General features: G+C 45.9%; 1 protein-coding gene across 1 annotated transcript in view; it reads left to right on the top strand.

Annotated features, from left to right (window-relative positions):
• Positions 1-3,681: 3,681 nt before the first annotated feature.
• Positions 3,682-16,119, top strand: part of n4bp3 (NEDD4 binding protein 3) — a 174,061-nt gene continuing 161,623 nt past the window's right edge. Inside the window, exon 1 of the mRNA XM_065018423.1 lies at positions 3,682-3,885. The gene's annotated coding sequence lies outside the window, so the exon portion shown is untranslated. The remainder of the gene's footprint in view (positions 3,886-16,119) is intronic.

Raw genomic sequence — 16,119 nt, forward strand, 5'->3', positions numbered from 1 at the left:
CTCCATGTCATCTACAAGACCCTGCTAGGTAAAGTCCCCCCTCTCTCAGCTCGCTGGTCACCATAGCATCACCCACCTGTAGCACGCGCTCCAGCAGATATATCTCTCTGGTCACCCCCAAAACCAATTCTTTCTTTTGCCTACTCTCCTTCCAGTTCTCTGCTGCCAATGACTGGAACGAACTACAAAAATCTCTGAAACTGGAAACACTTATCTCCCTCACTAGCTTTAAGCACCAGCTGTCAGAGCAGCTCACAGATTACTGCACCTGTACATAGCCCATCTATAATTTAGCCCAAACAACTACCTCTTTCCCTACTGTATTTATTTTATTTATTTATTTTGTTCCTTTGCACCCCATTATCTTTATTTCTACTTTGCACATTCTTCCGCTGCAAATCTACCATTCCAGTGTTTTACTTGCTATATTGTATTTACTTTGCCGCCATGGCTTTTTTTTGCCTTTACCTCCCATATCTCACCTCGCTACACTCGCATTAACATCTGCTAGCCATGTGTATGTGACAAATAAAATTTGATTTGATTTGATTTGCTCACATCGTATATAGACTTGTTTCTACTGTATTATTGACTGTATGTTTGTTTTACTCCATGTGTAACTCTGTGTTGTTGTATGTGTCGAACTGCTTTGTTTTATCTTGGCCAGGTCGCAATTGTAAATAAGAACTTGTTCTCAACTTGCCTACCTGGTTAAATAAAGAAATAAAAAAAATGTTGGATTTGATTTTGTACAGGGACATATTTGATTTTCTTCTTCTGTTGTGTCTCATAGTGCGGACCCAGCTGAGACAGTGTGATCTGATCGTGTGCTTCAGCCACCCAGACAAGATGGCCTCTCTGAACAGAGTGGAACAGGGGATGACCTGGCCCAAGACTGGACCTCAAGCTGAGGAGTGAGGGAGGAGAGGAGGAGGAGAGGATGAAGATGGTGAGGTAAAGGAAAATAAGATATAGAGGAGGAGGAAGAAGAGGAGATTAAAGACGAGGAGGAAGAGGAGGAGGAGGGGGAAGAGGAGGGAGAAGAAGAGGAAATGGAGGAAGAAGAGGAGGAGGGGAGGAAGAAGGAGAAGATGGAGAAGTGAAGGAGGAGAAGATTAAGAGAAGAGAAGAAAGCATGTATGTAGTTAGTCAAATCAAATCATATTGGTAACATACACATGGTTAGCAGATGTTAATACGAGTATAGCAAAATGCTTGAGCTTCTAGTTCCGACTATGCAGTAAAATCTAACAAGTAACCTAATAAATTTACAACAACTACCTAATACACACAAATGTAAAGGGATGAATGAGAATATGTACATATAAATATATGGATGAGTGATAGCCGTGCGGCATAGGCAATATGCAGTAGATAGTGTAGAATACAGTATATACATATGAAATGAGTAATGTAGGATATGTAAACATTATTAATGTGCCGTTATTTAAAGTGACTAGTGATACCTCTATGTAAACATTATTAAAGTGCCGTTATTTAAAGTGACTAGTGATGCCTTTATTAAATCCATTTATTAAAGTGGCCAGAGATTTGAGTCTGTATGTAGGCAGCAGTCTCTCTATGTTAGTGATGGCTGTTTAACAGTCTGATGGCCTTGAGATAGAAGCTGTTTTTCAGTCTCTCGGTCCCAGCTTTGATGCACCTGTACTGACCTCGCCTTCTGGATTTTAGCGGGGTGCGGCCCGCCAGGAAGTCCAGGACCTAGCTGCACAGGGTGGGGCTCGAGCTTAATGACGAGTTTGGAGGGTACTATGGTGTTAAATGCTGAGCTGTAGTCAATGAACAGTATTCTTACATAGGTATTCCGCTTGTCCAGATGGGATAGGGCAGTGTGCAGTGTGATGGCATCGTCAGTGGACTTATTGGGGTGGTAAGCAAATTGTAGTGGGTCTAGGGTATCAGGTGCTATGATCCTTGACTAGTCTCTCAAAGCACTTCATAATGACAGAAGTGAGTGCAATGGGGTGATAGTCATTTAGTTCAGTTACCTTAGCTTTCTCGGGAACAGGAACAATGGTGGCCATCTTGAAGCATGTGGGGTCAGCAGACTGGGATAGGGATTGGTTGAGGCTATCTGTTCAGTAACATAGGTTCAAATCCCACCTGAGGCTATCTGCTCAGTAACAGGTTCAAATCCCACCTGAGGCTATCTGCTCAGTAACAGGTTCAAATCCCACCTGAGGCTATCTGCTCAGTAACATAGGTTCAAATCCCACCTGAGGCTATCTGCTCAGTAACATAGGTTCAAATCCCACCTGAGGCTATCTGCTCAGTAACATAGGTTCAAATCCCACCTGAGGCTATCTGTTCAGTAACATAGGTTCAAATCCCACCTGAGGCTATCTGCTCAGTACATAGGTTCAAATCCCACCTGAGGCTATCTGCTCAGTGACATAGGTTCAAATCCCACCTGAGGCTATCTGCTCAGTAACATAGGTTCAAATCCCACCTGAGGCTATCTGCTCAGTAACATAGGTTCAAATCCCACCTGATTGGAGACAACCTTTATCTTTTCCCACTGCCATTCTCTCATCATCTGTTAAATAACATCATGAAATACCTTAAATATATTTTCAAAAATAAGCATAGGATTCTAGCTTAAAGGTGAACTCCTTGACAGAGCATAGAGAGGAGGCTGTTTGTTCACCTCGCTACCCATGAGGCCGGTGCCCAGGTGGTATGTGTTGCCTTGGTGACGTATCTGGATGTTGTAGACCTTGCCTTGGTTCAGCACCATGAGGGTGTAGGGCTGCTCAGAAGAGCCCTTGGAACTGTCCCTCACCAGAAACGCTGCATCCTGAAACACACGCAGCTACATTGATACAAACTGTGTGTGCGTCTGAGGAGGCTGGTCGGAAGAGCTATAGGAGGAGGGGGTCATTGTTAAGACCTCTATGCAACGGCATATTACGTAAAACATGGAAACCACATGTTTGATTCTGTTCCATATATTCCAGATATTACAATGAGCCTGACCTCTCATAGCTCCTCCCACCAGCAGCATCTGGTGTGTGTGTGCGTGCGTGTGAACATATGTATATGTATCAGTGAGGACCATCAGGGGTGGAGAGAACTACATAGAAAGCATATAAAATTGTGAATTATAGGATCTTCATTAGTTTTTTATTGTGGCCACACACAAACCCTAGTGGTGCTTGGCCATGAACCTAGCAAGCCTCGTGGAGAACCAGGAAGCGTGAGGTATGGCTGTGTAAGACCATGACCCTAGTGTTTGTCTACTGCAACAGTGTCATCTTGTGGTCAGTGAACCTCATTACATAAACTACCATTTTCACTTGACACCTGAGGATTTTTTCCCTTCTCATTACTGGTACATGTAAATGTACTCGGTGTAAATTATATATCCTGTCTATACATTATGTTTATTGTGGCAGCACTAATTCACCTGGTAAAATTCCAGGTAGGTTAAACGTACTTGGCGAATAAAGCTGATTCAGTTATTGTATGTTGAGATGAGCCTCTCTCAAATGCCTGTCAATTCATGATTGTACCACTAAGTAGCGCCAGTGTTCCTACACTGCCAAGTTCCGGCCCAGGACAGGCCGGGTTCAATTCTCTCCCTCCTCCTCATGCCTTCCCCCTTTTTTAATAACTGACCACTTTCTCGGCGCAGCGCAGTTCAAATCACAGAGAGGGAAAGAGACAGCGAGCAGGCGGCAGTGGTTCATTCTGCAGTGGCCATAGCGAAAATCTGTCTTCTCTACAAAATCCCAGCGAAAATCTGTCTTCTCTGCAAAGTCCCTAGGGATGCCAACTCTTTACAACGGATGTTATAGATATTCAGTTGATTGCCTACCAAACGAAACAACTATTGCCTGAGAAAGAATCTGCATACAAAATATGGTAAGCGCCAATTTATTTTTTATTGTCTTGCACTTGCTGCTGCAGCAGCTATACTGTAATGCACGCTGCTCCCACAACCACAAAAAATAGTTCTTCTGCAAACGGAGTTTTTTTTTTTTTTACACAGGTTAGATCTCCGCTATTGAGAAGTTTTTACAGATACTTTACCCGCATATCGACGTCCCTGGCGAACATGCACCGGGCCGATTCATTTAGCCTAGCCAAGAAAAAATGAAATACACCGCAACCGAGGCTAATCGCAAGTGTCTTGCAACTATCGCCAAATCACAGCAGTTTATAACCAGTTAGTTACATGATTACTCTCTTCTCATTGTTTAACTCAAATGTTAAACTCCCTCCCGTGGCCTTGGATGCGTCTGACCACCTACTTCAATTGTAGCCTAATCAGTCATCCTGCCAATTTGACCGGATTCTGACCGATTTTGTTGCCCAAATAGCTAAAGGAAGCGATGTGCAGCCCACGTCTCTCCAGCTGTGTGGACTTGGATCGCTTAAAGCACTGTTGACATTATTGGCACATGGAAAATTGCAATTTATACATTATAATTTTAATGGTCCACGTATAATGCTAGAAAAGCAGACACGTTGCATTTCTGCCGGACAGGTTCCATTTAATTTATTATTGATGGTCCAAAAAGCAGTTTATTTGAGCCTGACCTCTACAACAACACAACTCCTCTAAGGTAAAGTGTGTGTCTGTCAGCCTTAGTGTTTGTTACTCCATCCATCTCCTCTGTCAGCCTTAGTGTTTGTTGCTCCATCCATCTCCTCTGTCAGCCTTAGTGTTTGTTGCTCCATCCATCTCCTCTGTCAGCCTTAGTGTTTGTTACTCCATCCATCTCCCCTTAGTGTTTGTTGCTCCATCCATCTCCTCTGTCAGCCTTAGTGTTTGTTACTCCACCCTTCTCCTCTGTCAGCCTTAGTGTTTGTTACTCCATCCATCTCCTCTGTCAGTCTTAGTGTTTGTTACTCCACCCTTCTCCTCTGCCAGCCTTAGTGTTTGTTACTCCATCCATCTCCTCTGTCAGCCTTAGTGTTTGTTGCTCCATCCATCTCCTCTGTCAGCCTTAGTGTTTGTTACTCCATCCATCTCCTCTGTCAGTCTTAGTGTTTGTTACTCCACCCTTCTCCTCTGCCAGCCTTAGTGTTTGTTACTCCATCCATCTCCTCTGTCAGCCTTAGTGTTTGTTACTCCATCCATCTCCTCTGTCAGCCTTAGTGTTTGTTACTCCATCCATCTCATCTGTCAGCCTTAGTGTTTGTTACTCCATCCTTCTCCTCTGTCAGCCTTAGTGTTTGTTACTCCATCCTTCTCCTCTGTCAGCCTTAGTGTTTGTTGCTCCATCCTTCTCCTCTGTCAGCCTTAGTGTTTGTTACTCCATCCATCTCCTCTGTCAGCCTTAGTGTTTGTTGCTCCATCCATCTCCTCTGTCAGCCTTAGTGTTTGTTGCTCCATCCATCTCCCCTTAGTGTTTGTTGCTCCATCCATCTCCCCTTAGTGTTTGTTGCTCCATCCATCTCCTCTGTCAGCCTTAGTGTTTGTTGCTCCATCCATCTCCCCTTAGTGTTTGTTGCTCCATCCATCTCCCCTTAGTGTTTGTTGCTCCATCCATCTCCCCTTAGTGTTTGTTGCTCCATCCATCTCCCCTTAGTGTTTGTTGCTCCATCCATCTCCTCTGTCAGTCTTAGTGTTTGTTGCTCCATCCATCTCCTCTGTCAGCCTTAGTGTTTGTTGCTCCATCCATCTCCTCTGTCAGCCTTAGTGTTTGTTGCTCCATCCATCTCCCCTTAGTGTTTGTTACTCCATCCATCTCCTCTGTCAGCCTTAGTGTTTGTTACTCCATCCTTCTCCTCTGTCAGCCTTAGTGTTTGTTACTCCATCCATCTCCTCTGTCAGCCTTAGTGTTTGTTGCTCCATCCATCTCCTCTGTCAGCCTTAGTGTTTGTTGCTCCATCCATCTCCTCTATCAGCCTTAGTGTTTGTTACTCCATCCATCTCCCCTTAGTGTTTGTTGCTCCATCCATCTCCTCTGTCAGCCTAAGTGTTTGTTGCTCCATCCATCTCCTCTGTCAGCCTTAGTGTTTGTTACTCCATCCATCTCCTCTGTCAGCCTTAGTGTTTGTTACTCCATCCATCTCCTCTGTCAGCCTTAGTGTTTGTTACTCCATCCATCTCCTCTGTCAGCCTTAGTGTTTGTTACTCCATCCATCTCCTCTGTCAGCCTTAGTGTTTGTTGCTCCATCCATCTCCTCTGTCAGCCTTAGTGTTTGTTACTCCATCCTTCTCCTCTGCCAGCCTTAGTGTTTGTTACTCCATCCATCTCCTCTGTCAGCCTTAGTGTTTGTTACTCCATCCATCTCCTCTGTCAGCCTTAGTGTTTGTTACTCCATCGTTCTCCTCTGTCAGCCTTAGTGTTTGTTACTCCATCCATCTCCTCTGTCAGCCTTAGTGTTTGTTACTCCATCCATCTCCTCTGTCAGCCTTATTGTTTGTTACTCCATCCTTCTCCTCTGTCAGCCTTAGTGTTTGTTACTCCATCCTTCTCCTCTGTCAGCCTTAGTGTTTGTTACTCCATCCATCTCCCCTTAGTGTTTGTTGCTCCATCCATCTCCTCTGTCAGCCTTAGTGTTTGTTACTCCATCCATCTCCTCTGTCAGCCTTAGTGTTTGTTGCTCCATCCATCTCCTCTGTCAGCCTTAGTGTTTGTTACTCCATCCATCTCCCCTTAGTGTGTGTTGCTCCATCCATCTTCTCTGTCAGCCTTAGTGTTTGTTACTCCACCCTTCTCCTCTGTCAGCCTTAGTGTTTGTTACTCCATCCATCTCCTCTGTCAGTCTTAGTGTTTGTTACTCCACCCTTCTCCTCTGCCAGCCTTAGTGTTTGTTACTCCATCCATCTCCTCTGTCAGCCTTAGTGTTTGTTACTCCATCCATCTCCTCTGTCAGCCTTAGTGTTTGTTACTCCATCCATCTCATCTGTCAGCCTTAGTGTTTGTTACTCCATCCTTCTCCTCTGTCAGCCTTAGTGTTTGTTACTCCATCCTTCTCCTCTGTCAGCCTTAGTGTTTGTTGCTCCATCCTTCTCCTCTGTCAGCCTTAGTGTTTGTTACTCCATCCATCTCCTCTGTCAGCCTTAGTGTTTGTTGCTCCATCCATCTCCTCTGTCAGCCTTAGTGTTTGTTGCTCCATCCATCTCCCCTTAGTGTTTGTTGCTCCATCCATCTCCTCTGTCAGCCTTAGTGTTTGTTGCTCCATCCATCTCCCCTTAGTGTTTGTTGCTCCATCCATCTCCCCTTAGTGTTTGTTGCTCCATCCATCTCCCCTTAGTGGTTGTTGCTCCATCCATCTCCCCTTAGTGTTTGTTGCTCCATCCATCTCCCCTTAGTGTTTGTTGCTCCATCCATCTCCTCTGTCAGTCTTAGTGTTTGTTGCTCCATCCATCTCCTCTGTCAGCCTTAGTGTTTGTTGCTCCATCCATCTCCTCTGTCAGCCTTAGTGTTTGTTGCTCCATCCATCTCCCCTTAGTGTTTGTTACTCCATCCATCTCCTCTGTCAGCCTTAGTGTTTGTTACTCCATCCTTCTCCTCTGTCAGCCTTAGTGTTTGTTACTCCATCCATCTCCTCTGTCAGCCTTAGTGTTTGTTGCTCCATCCATCTCCTCTGTCAGCCTTAGTGTTTGTTGCTCCATCCATCTCCTCTGTCAGCCTTAGTGTTTGTTACTCCATCCATCTCCCCTTAGTGTTTGTTGCTCCATCCATCTCCTCTGTCAGCCTTAGTGTTTGTTGCTCCATCCATCTCCCCTTAGTGTTTGTTGCTCCATCCATCTCCCCTTAGTGTTTGTTGCTCCATCCATCTCCCCTTAGTGTTTGTTGCTCCATCCATCTCCCCTTAGTGTTTGTTGCTCCATCCATCTCCCCTTAGTGTTTGTTGCTCCATCCATCTCCTCTGTCAGTCTTAGTGTTTGTTGCTCCATCCATCTCCTCTGTCAGCCTTAGTGTTTGTTGCTCCATCCATCTCCTCTGTCAGCCTTAGTGTTTGTTGCTCCATCCATCTCCCCTTAGTGTTTGTTACTCCATCCATCTCCTCTGTCAGCCTTAGTGTTTGTTACTCCATCCTTCTCCTCTGTCAGCCTTAGTGTTTGTTACTCCATCCATCTCCTCTGTCAGCCTTAGTGTTTGTTGCTCCATCCATCTCCTCTGTCAGCCTTAGTGTTTGTTGCTCCATCCATCTCCTCTGTCAGCCTTAGTGTTTGTTACTCCATCCATCTCCCCTTAGTGTTTGTTGCTCCATCCATCTCCTCTGTCAGCCTTAGTGTTTGTTGCTCCATCCATCTCCCCTTAGTGTTTGTTACTCCATCCATCTCCTCTGTCAGCCTTAGTGTTTGTTGCTCCATCCATCTCCTCTGTCAGCCTGTCATCCTTCTCCTCTGCCAGCCTTAGTGTTTGTTACTCCATCCATCTCCTCAGTCAGCCTTAGTGTTTGTTACTCCATCCATCTCCTCTGTCAGCCTTAGTGTTTGTTACTCCATCCTTCTCCTCTGTCAGCCTTAGTGTTTGTTACTCCATCCATCTCCTCTGTCAGCCTTATTGTTTGTTACTCCATCCTTCTCCTCTGTCAGCCTTAGTGTTTGTTACTCCATCCTTCTCCTCTGTCAGCCTTAGTGTTTGTTACTCCATCCATCTCCTCTGTCAGCCTTATTGTTTGTTACTCCATCCTTCTCCTCTGTCAGCCTTAGTGTTTGTTACTCCATCCTTCTCCTCTGTCAGCCTTAGTGTTTGTTACTCCATCCATCTCCTCTGTCAGCCTTAGTGTTTGTTACTCCATCCATCTCCTCTGTCAGCCTTATTGTTTGATACTCCATCCATCTCCTCTGTCAGCCTTAGTGTTTGTTACTCCATCCTTCTCCTCTGTCAGCCTTAGTGTTTGTTACTCCATCCTTCTCCTCTGTCAGCCTTAGTGTTTGTTACTCCATCCTTCTCCTCTGTCAGCCTTAGTGTTTGTTACTCCATCCATCTCCTCTGTCAGCCTTAGTGTTTGTTATTCCATCCATCTCCTCTGTCAGCCTTAGTGTTTGTTACTCCATCCATCTCCTCTGTCAGCCTTAGTGTTTGTTGCTCCATCCATCTCCTCTGTCAGCCTTAGTGTTTGTTACTCCATCCTTCTCCTCTGTCAGCCTTAGTGTTTGTTACTCCATCCATCTGTCAGCCTTAGTGTTTGTTACTCCATCCATCTCCTCTGTCAGCCTTAGTGTTTGTTACTCCATCCATCTCCTCTGTCAGCCTTAGTGTTTGTTACTCCATCCATCTCCCCTTAGTGTTTGTTGCTCCATCCATCTCCTCTAGTGTTTGTTGCTCCATCCATCTCCCCTTAGTGTTTGTTACTCCATCCATCTCCTCTGTCAGCCTTAGTGTTTGTTACTCCATCCTTCTCCTCTGTCAGCCTTAGTGTTTGTTACTCCATCCATCTCCCCTTAGTGTTTGTTGCTCCATCCATCTCCTCTGTCAGCCTTAGTGTTTGTTACTCCATCCATCTCCTCTGTCAGCCTTAGTGTTTGTTGCTCCATCCATCTCCTCTGTCAGCCTTAGTGTTTGTTACTCCATCCATCTCCCCTTAGTGTTTTGCTCCATCCATCTCCTCTGTCAGCCTTAGTGTTTGTTACTCCACCCTTCTCCTCTGTCAGCCTTAGTGTTTGTTACTCCATCCATCTCCTCTGTCAGTCTTAGTGTTTGTTACTCCACCCTTCTCCTCTGCCAGCCTTAGTGTTTGTTACTCCATCCATCTCCTCTGTCAGCCTTAGTGTTTGTTACTCCATCCATCTCCTCTGTCAGCCTTAGTGTTTGTTACTCCATCCATCTCATCTGTCAGCCTTAGTGTTTGTTACTCCATCCTTCTCCTCTGTCAGCCTTAGTGTTTGTTACTCCATCCTTCTCCTCTGATTAGTGTTTGTTGCTCCATCTCTCCTCTGTCAGCCTTAGTGTTTGTTACTCCATCCATCTCCTCTGTCAGCCTTAGTGTTTGTTGCTCCATCCATCTCCTCTGTCAGCCTTAGTGTTTGTTGCTCCATCCATCTCCCCTTAGTGTTTGTTGCTCCATCCATCTCCTCTGTCAGCCTTAGTGTTTGTTGCTCCATCCATCTCCCCTTAGTGTTTGTTGCTCCATCCATCTCCCCTTAGTGTTTGTTGCTCCATCCATCTCCCCTTAGTGTTTGTTGCTCCATCCATCTCCCCTTAGTGTTTGTTGCTCCATCCATCTCCCCTTAGTGTTTGTTGCTCCATCCATCTCCTCTGTCAGTCTTAGTGTTTGTTGCTCCATCCATCTCCTCTGTCAGCCTTAGTGTTTGTTGCTCCATCCATCTCCTCTGTCAGCCTTAGTGTTTGTTGCTCCATCCATCTCCCCTTAGTGTTTGTTACTCCATCCATCTCCTCTGTCAGCCTTAGTGTTTGTTACTCCATCCTTCTCCTCTGTCAGCCTTAGTGTTTGTTACTCCATCCATCTCCTCTGTCAGCCTTAGTGTTTGTTGCTCCATCCATCTCCTCTGTCAGCCTTAGTGTTTGTTGCTCCATCCATCTCCTCTGTCAGCCTTAGTGTTTGTTACTCCATCCATCTCCCCTTAGTGTTTGTTGCTCCATCCATCTCCTCTGTCAGCCTTAGTGTTTGTTGCTCCATCCATCTCCCCTTAGTGTTTGTTACTCCATCCATCTCCTCTGTCAGCCTTAGTGTTTGTTGCTCCATCCATCTCCTCTGTCAGCCTTAGTGTTTGTTACTCCATCCTTCTCCTCTGCCAGCCTTAGTGTTTGTTACTCCATCCATCTCCTCAGTCAGCCTTAGTGTTTGTTACTCCATCCTTCTCCTCTGTCAGCCTTAGTGTTTGTTACTCCATCCATCTCCTCTGTCAGTCTTAGTATTTGTTACTCTTCTCCTCTGCCAGCCTTAGTTTTGTTACTCCATCCATCTCCTCTGTCAGCCTTAGTGTTTGTTACTCCATCCATCTCCTCTGTCAGCCTTAGTGTTTGTTACTCCATCCATCTCATCTGTCAGCCTTAGTGTTTGTTACTCCATCCTTCTCCTCTGTCAGCCTTAGTGTTTGTTACTCCATCCTTCTCCTCTGTCAGCCTTAGTGTTTGTTGCTCCATCCTTCTCCTCTGTCAGCCTTAGTGTTTGTTACTCCATCCATCTCCTCTGTCAGCCTTAGTGTTTGTTGCTCCATCCATCTCCTCTGTCAGCCTTAGTGTTTGTTGCTCCATCCATCTCCCTTAGTGTTTGTTGCTCCATCCATCTCCCCTTAGTGTTTGTTGCTCCATCCATCTCCTCTGTCAGCCTTAGTGTTTGTTGCTCCATCCATCTCCCCTTAGTGTTTGTTGCTCCATCCATCTCCCCTTAGTGTTTGTTGCTCCATCCATCTCCCCTTAGTGTTTGTTGCTCCATCCATCTCCCCTTAGTGTTTGTTGCTCCATCCATCTCCTCTGTCAGTCTTAGTGTTTGTTGCTCCATCCATCTCCTCTGTCAGCCTTAGTGTTTGTTGCTCCATCCATCTCCTGTGTCAGCCTTAGTGTTTGTTGCTCCATCCATCTCCCCTTAGTGTTTGTTACTCCATCCATCTCCTCTGTCAGCCTTAGTGTTTGTTACTCCATCCTTCTCCTCTGTCAGCCTTAGTGTTTGTTACTCCATCCATCTCCTCTGTCAGCCTTAGTGTTTGTTGCTCCATCCATCTCCTCTGTCAGCCTTAGTGTTTGTTGCTCCATCCATCTCCTCTGTCAGCCTTAGTGTTTGTTACTCCATCCATCTCCCAGCCTTAGTGTTTGTTGCTCCATCCATCTCCTCTGTCAGCCTTAGTGTTTGTTGCTCCATCCATCTCCTCTGTCAGCCTTAGTGTTTGTTACTCCATCCATCTCCTCTGTCAGCCTTAGTGTTTGTTACTCCATCCATCTCCTCTGTCAGCCTTAGTGTTTGTTACTCCATCCATCTCCTCTGTCAGCCTTATTGTGTTTGTTACTCCATCCATCTCCTCTGTCAGCCTTAGTGTTTGTTGCTCCATCCATCTCCTCTGTCAGCCTTAGTGTTTGTTACTCCATCCTTCTCCTCTGCCAGCCTTAGTGTTTGTTACTCCATCCATCTCCTCTGTCAGCCTTAGTGTTTGTTACTCCATCCATCTCCTCTGTCAGCCTTAGTGTTTGTTACTCCATCGTTCTCCTCTGTCAGCCTTAGTGTTTGTTACTCCATCCATCTCCTCTGTCAGCCTTAGTGTTTGTTACTCCATCCATCTCCTCTGTCAGCCTTATTGTTTGTTACTCCATCCTTCTCCTCTGTCAGCCTTAGTGTTTGTTACTCCATCCTTCTCCTCTGTCAGCCTTAGTGTTTGTTACAGCCTTCCTCTGTCAGTGTTTTGTTGCTCCATCCATCTCCTCTGTCAGCCTTAGTGTTTGTTACTCCATCCATCTCCCCTTAGTGTTTGTTGCTCCATCCATCTCCTCTGTCAGCCTTAGTGTTTGTTACTCCATCCATCTCCTCTGTCAGCCTTAGTGTTTGTTGCTCCATCCATCTCCTCTGTCAGCCTTAGTGTTTGTTACTCCATCCATCTCCCCTTAGTGTGTGTTGCTCCATCCATCTTCTCTGTCAGCCTTAGTGTTTGTTACTCCACCCTTCTCCTCTGTCAGCCTTAGTGTTTGTTACTCCATCCATCTCCTCTGTCAGTCTTAGTGTTTGTTACTCCACCCTTCTCCTCTGCCAGCCTTAGTGTTTGTTACTCCATCCATCTCCTCTGTCAGCCTTAGTGTTTGTTACTCCATCCATCTCCTCTGTCAGCCTTAGTGTTTGTTACTCCATCCATCTCCTCTGTCAGCCTTAGTGTTTGTTGCTCCATCCATCTCCTCTGTCAGCCTTAGTGTTTGTTACTCCATCCTTCTCCTCTGTCAGCCTTAGTGTTTGTTACTCCATCGTTCTCATCTGTCAGCCTTAGTGTTTGTTACTCCATCCATCTCCTCTGTCAGCCTTAGTGTTTGTTACTCCATCCTTCTCCTCTGTCAGCCTTAGTGTTTGTTGCTCCATCCATCTCCCCTTAGTGTTTGTTGCTCCATCCATCTCCTCTGTCAGCCTTAGTGTTTGTTGCTCCATCCATCTCCCCTTAGTGTTTGTTGCTCCATCCATCTCCCCTTAGTGTTTGTTGCTCCATCCATCTCCCCTTAGTGTTTGTTGCTCCATCCATCTCCTCTGTCAGCCTTAGTGTTTGTTGCTCCATCCATCTCCTCTGTCAGCCTTAGTGTTTGTTGCTCCATCCATCTCCTCTGTCAGCCTTAGTGTTTGTTACTCCATCCATCTCCCCTTAATGTTTGTTGCTCCATCCATCTCCTCTGTCAGCCTTAGTGTTTGTTGCTCCATCCATCTCCTCTGTCAGCCTTAGTGTTTGTTACTCCATCCATCTCCTCTGTCAGCCTTAGTGTTTGTTACTCCATCCATCTCCTCTGTCAGCCTTAGTGTTTGTTACTCCATCCATCTCCTCTGTCAGCCTTAGTGTTTGTTGCTCCATCCATCTCCTCTGTCAGCCTTAGTGTTTGTTACTCCATCCTTCTCCTCTGCCAGCCTTAGTGTTTGTTACTCCATCCATCTCCTCTGTCAGCCTTAGTGTTTGTTACTCCATCCATCTCCTCTGTCAGCCTTAGTGTTTGTTACTCCATCGTCTCCTCTGTCAGCCTTAGTGTTTGTTACTCCATCCATCTCCTCTGTCAGCCTTAGTGTTTGTTACTCCATCCATCTCCTCTGTCAGCCTTATTGTTTGTTACTCCATCCTTCTCCTCTGTCAGCCTTAGTGTTTGTTACTCCATCCTTCTCCTCTGTCAGCCTTAGTGTTTGTTACTCCATCCATCTCCCCTTAGTGTTTGTTGCTCCATCCATCTCCTCTGTCAGCCTTAGTTGTTTGTTACTCCATCCATCTCCTCTGTCAGCCTTAGTGTTTGTTGCTCCATCCATCTCCTCTGTCAGCCTTAGTGTTTGTTACTCCATCCATCTCCCCTTAGTGTGTGTTGCTCCATCCATCTTCTCTGTCAGCCTTAGTGTTTGTTACTCCACCCTTCTCCTCTGTCAGCCTTAGTGTTTGTTACTCCATCCATCTCCTCTGTCAGTCTTAGTGTTTGTTACTCCACCCTTCTCCTCTGCCAGCCTTAGTGTTTGTTACTCCATCCATCTCCTCTGTCAGCCTTAGTGTTTGTTACTCCATCCATCTCCTCTGTCAGCCTTAGTGTTTGTTACTCCATCCATCTCATCTGTCAGCCTTAGTGTTTGTTACTCCATCCTTCTCCTCTGTCAGCCTTAGTGTTTGTTACTCCATCCTTCTCCTCTGTCAGCCTTAGTGTTTGTTGCTCCATCCTTCTCCTCTGTCAGCCTTAGTGTTTGTTACTCCATCCATCTCCTCTGTCAGCCTTAGTGTTTGTTGCTCCATCCATCTCCTCTGTCATCCTTAGTGTTTGTTGCGCCATCCATCTCCCCTTAGTGTTTGTTGCTCCATCCATCTCCTCTGTCAGCCTTAGTGTTTGTTGCTCCATCCATCTCCCTTAGTGTTTGTTGCTCCATCCATCTCCCCTTAGTGTTTGTTGCTCCATCCATCTCCCCTTAGTGTTTGTTGCTCCATCCATCTCCCCTTAGTGTTTGTTGCTCCATCCATCTCCTCTGTCAGTCTTAGTGTTTGTTGCTCCATCCATCTCCTCTGTCAGCCTTAGTGTTTGTTGCTCCATCCATCTCCTCTGTCAGCCTTAGTGTTTGTTGCTCCATCCATCTCCCCTTAGTGTTTGTTACTCCATCCATCTCCTCTGTCAGCCTTAGTGTTTGTTACTCCATCCTTCTCCTCTGTCAGCCTTAGTGTTTGTTACTCCATCCATCTCCTCTGTCAGCCTTAGTGTTTGTTGCTCCATCCATCTCCTCTGTCAGCCTTAGTGTTTGTTGCTCCATCCATCTCCTCTGTCAGCCTTAGTGTTTGTTACTCCATCCATCTCCCTTAGTGTTTGTTGCTCCATCCATCTCCTCTGTCAGCCTTAGTGTTTGTTGCTCCATCCATCTCCCCTTAGTGTTTGTTGCTCCATCCATCTCCCCTTAGTGTTTGTTGCTCCATCCATCTCCCCTTAGTGTTTGTTGCTCCATCCATCTCCCCTAGTGTTTGTTGCTCCATCCATCTCCCCTTAGTGTTTGTTGCTCCATCCATCTCCTCTGTCAGTCTTAGTGTTTGTTGCTCCATCCATCTCCTCTGTCAGCCTTAGTGTTTGTTGCTCCATCCATCTCCTCTGTCAGCCTTAGTGTTTGTTGCTCCATCCATCTCCCCTTAGTTTTGTTACTCCATCCATCTCCTCTGTCAGCCTTAGTGTTTGTTACTCCATCCTTCTCCTCTGTCAGCCTTAGTGTTTGTTACTCCATCCATCTCCTCTGTCAGCCTTAGTGTTTGTTGCTCCATCCATCTCCTCTGTCAGCCTTAGTGTTTGTTGCTCCATCCATCTCCTCTGTCAGCCTTAGTGTTTGTTACTCCATCCATCTCCCCTTAGTGTTTGTTGCTCCATCCATCTCCTCTGTCAGCCTTAGTGTTTGTTGCTCCATCCATCTCCCCTTAGTGTTTGTTACTCCATCCATCTCCTCTGTCAGCCTTAGTGTTTGTTGCTCCATCCATCTCCTCTGTCAGCCTTAGTGTTTGTTACTCCATCCATCTCCCCTTAGTGTTTGTTGCTCCATCCATCTCCTCTGTCAGCCTTAGTGTTTGTTGCTCCATCCATCTCCTCTGTCAGCCTTAGTGTTTGTTACTCCATCCATCTCCTCTGTCAGCCTTAGTGTTTGTTACTCCATCCATCTCCTCTGTCAGCCTTAGTGTTTGTTACTCCATCCATCTCCTCTGTCAGCCTTAGTGTTTGTTACTCCATCCATCTTCTCTGTCAGCCTTAGTGTTTGTTGCTCCATCCATCTCCTCTGTCAGCCTTAGTGTTTGTTACTCCATCCTTCTCCTCTGCCAGCCTTAGTGTTTGTTACTCCATCCATCTCCTCTGTCAGCCTTAGTGTTTGTTACTCCATCCATCTCCTCTGTCAGCCTTAGTGTTTGTTACTCCATCGTTCTCCTCTGTCAGCCTTAGTGTTTGTTACTCCATCCATCTCCTCTGTCAGCCTTAGTGTTTGTTACTCCATCCATCTCCTCTGTCAGCCTTATTGTTTGTTACTCCATCCTTCTCCTCTGTCAGCCTTAGTGTT

The sequence above is a fragment of the Oncorhynchus nerka genome, linkage group LG5 (genome assembly GCF_034236695.1).
Source record: "Oncorhynchus nerka isolate Pitt River linkage group LG5, Oner_Uvic_2.0, whole genome shotgun sequence".
Taxonomy (NCBI): Eukaryota; Metazoa; Chordata; class Actinopteri; order Salmoniformes; family Salmonidae; genus Oncorhynchus; species Oncorhynchus nerka.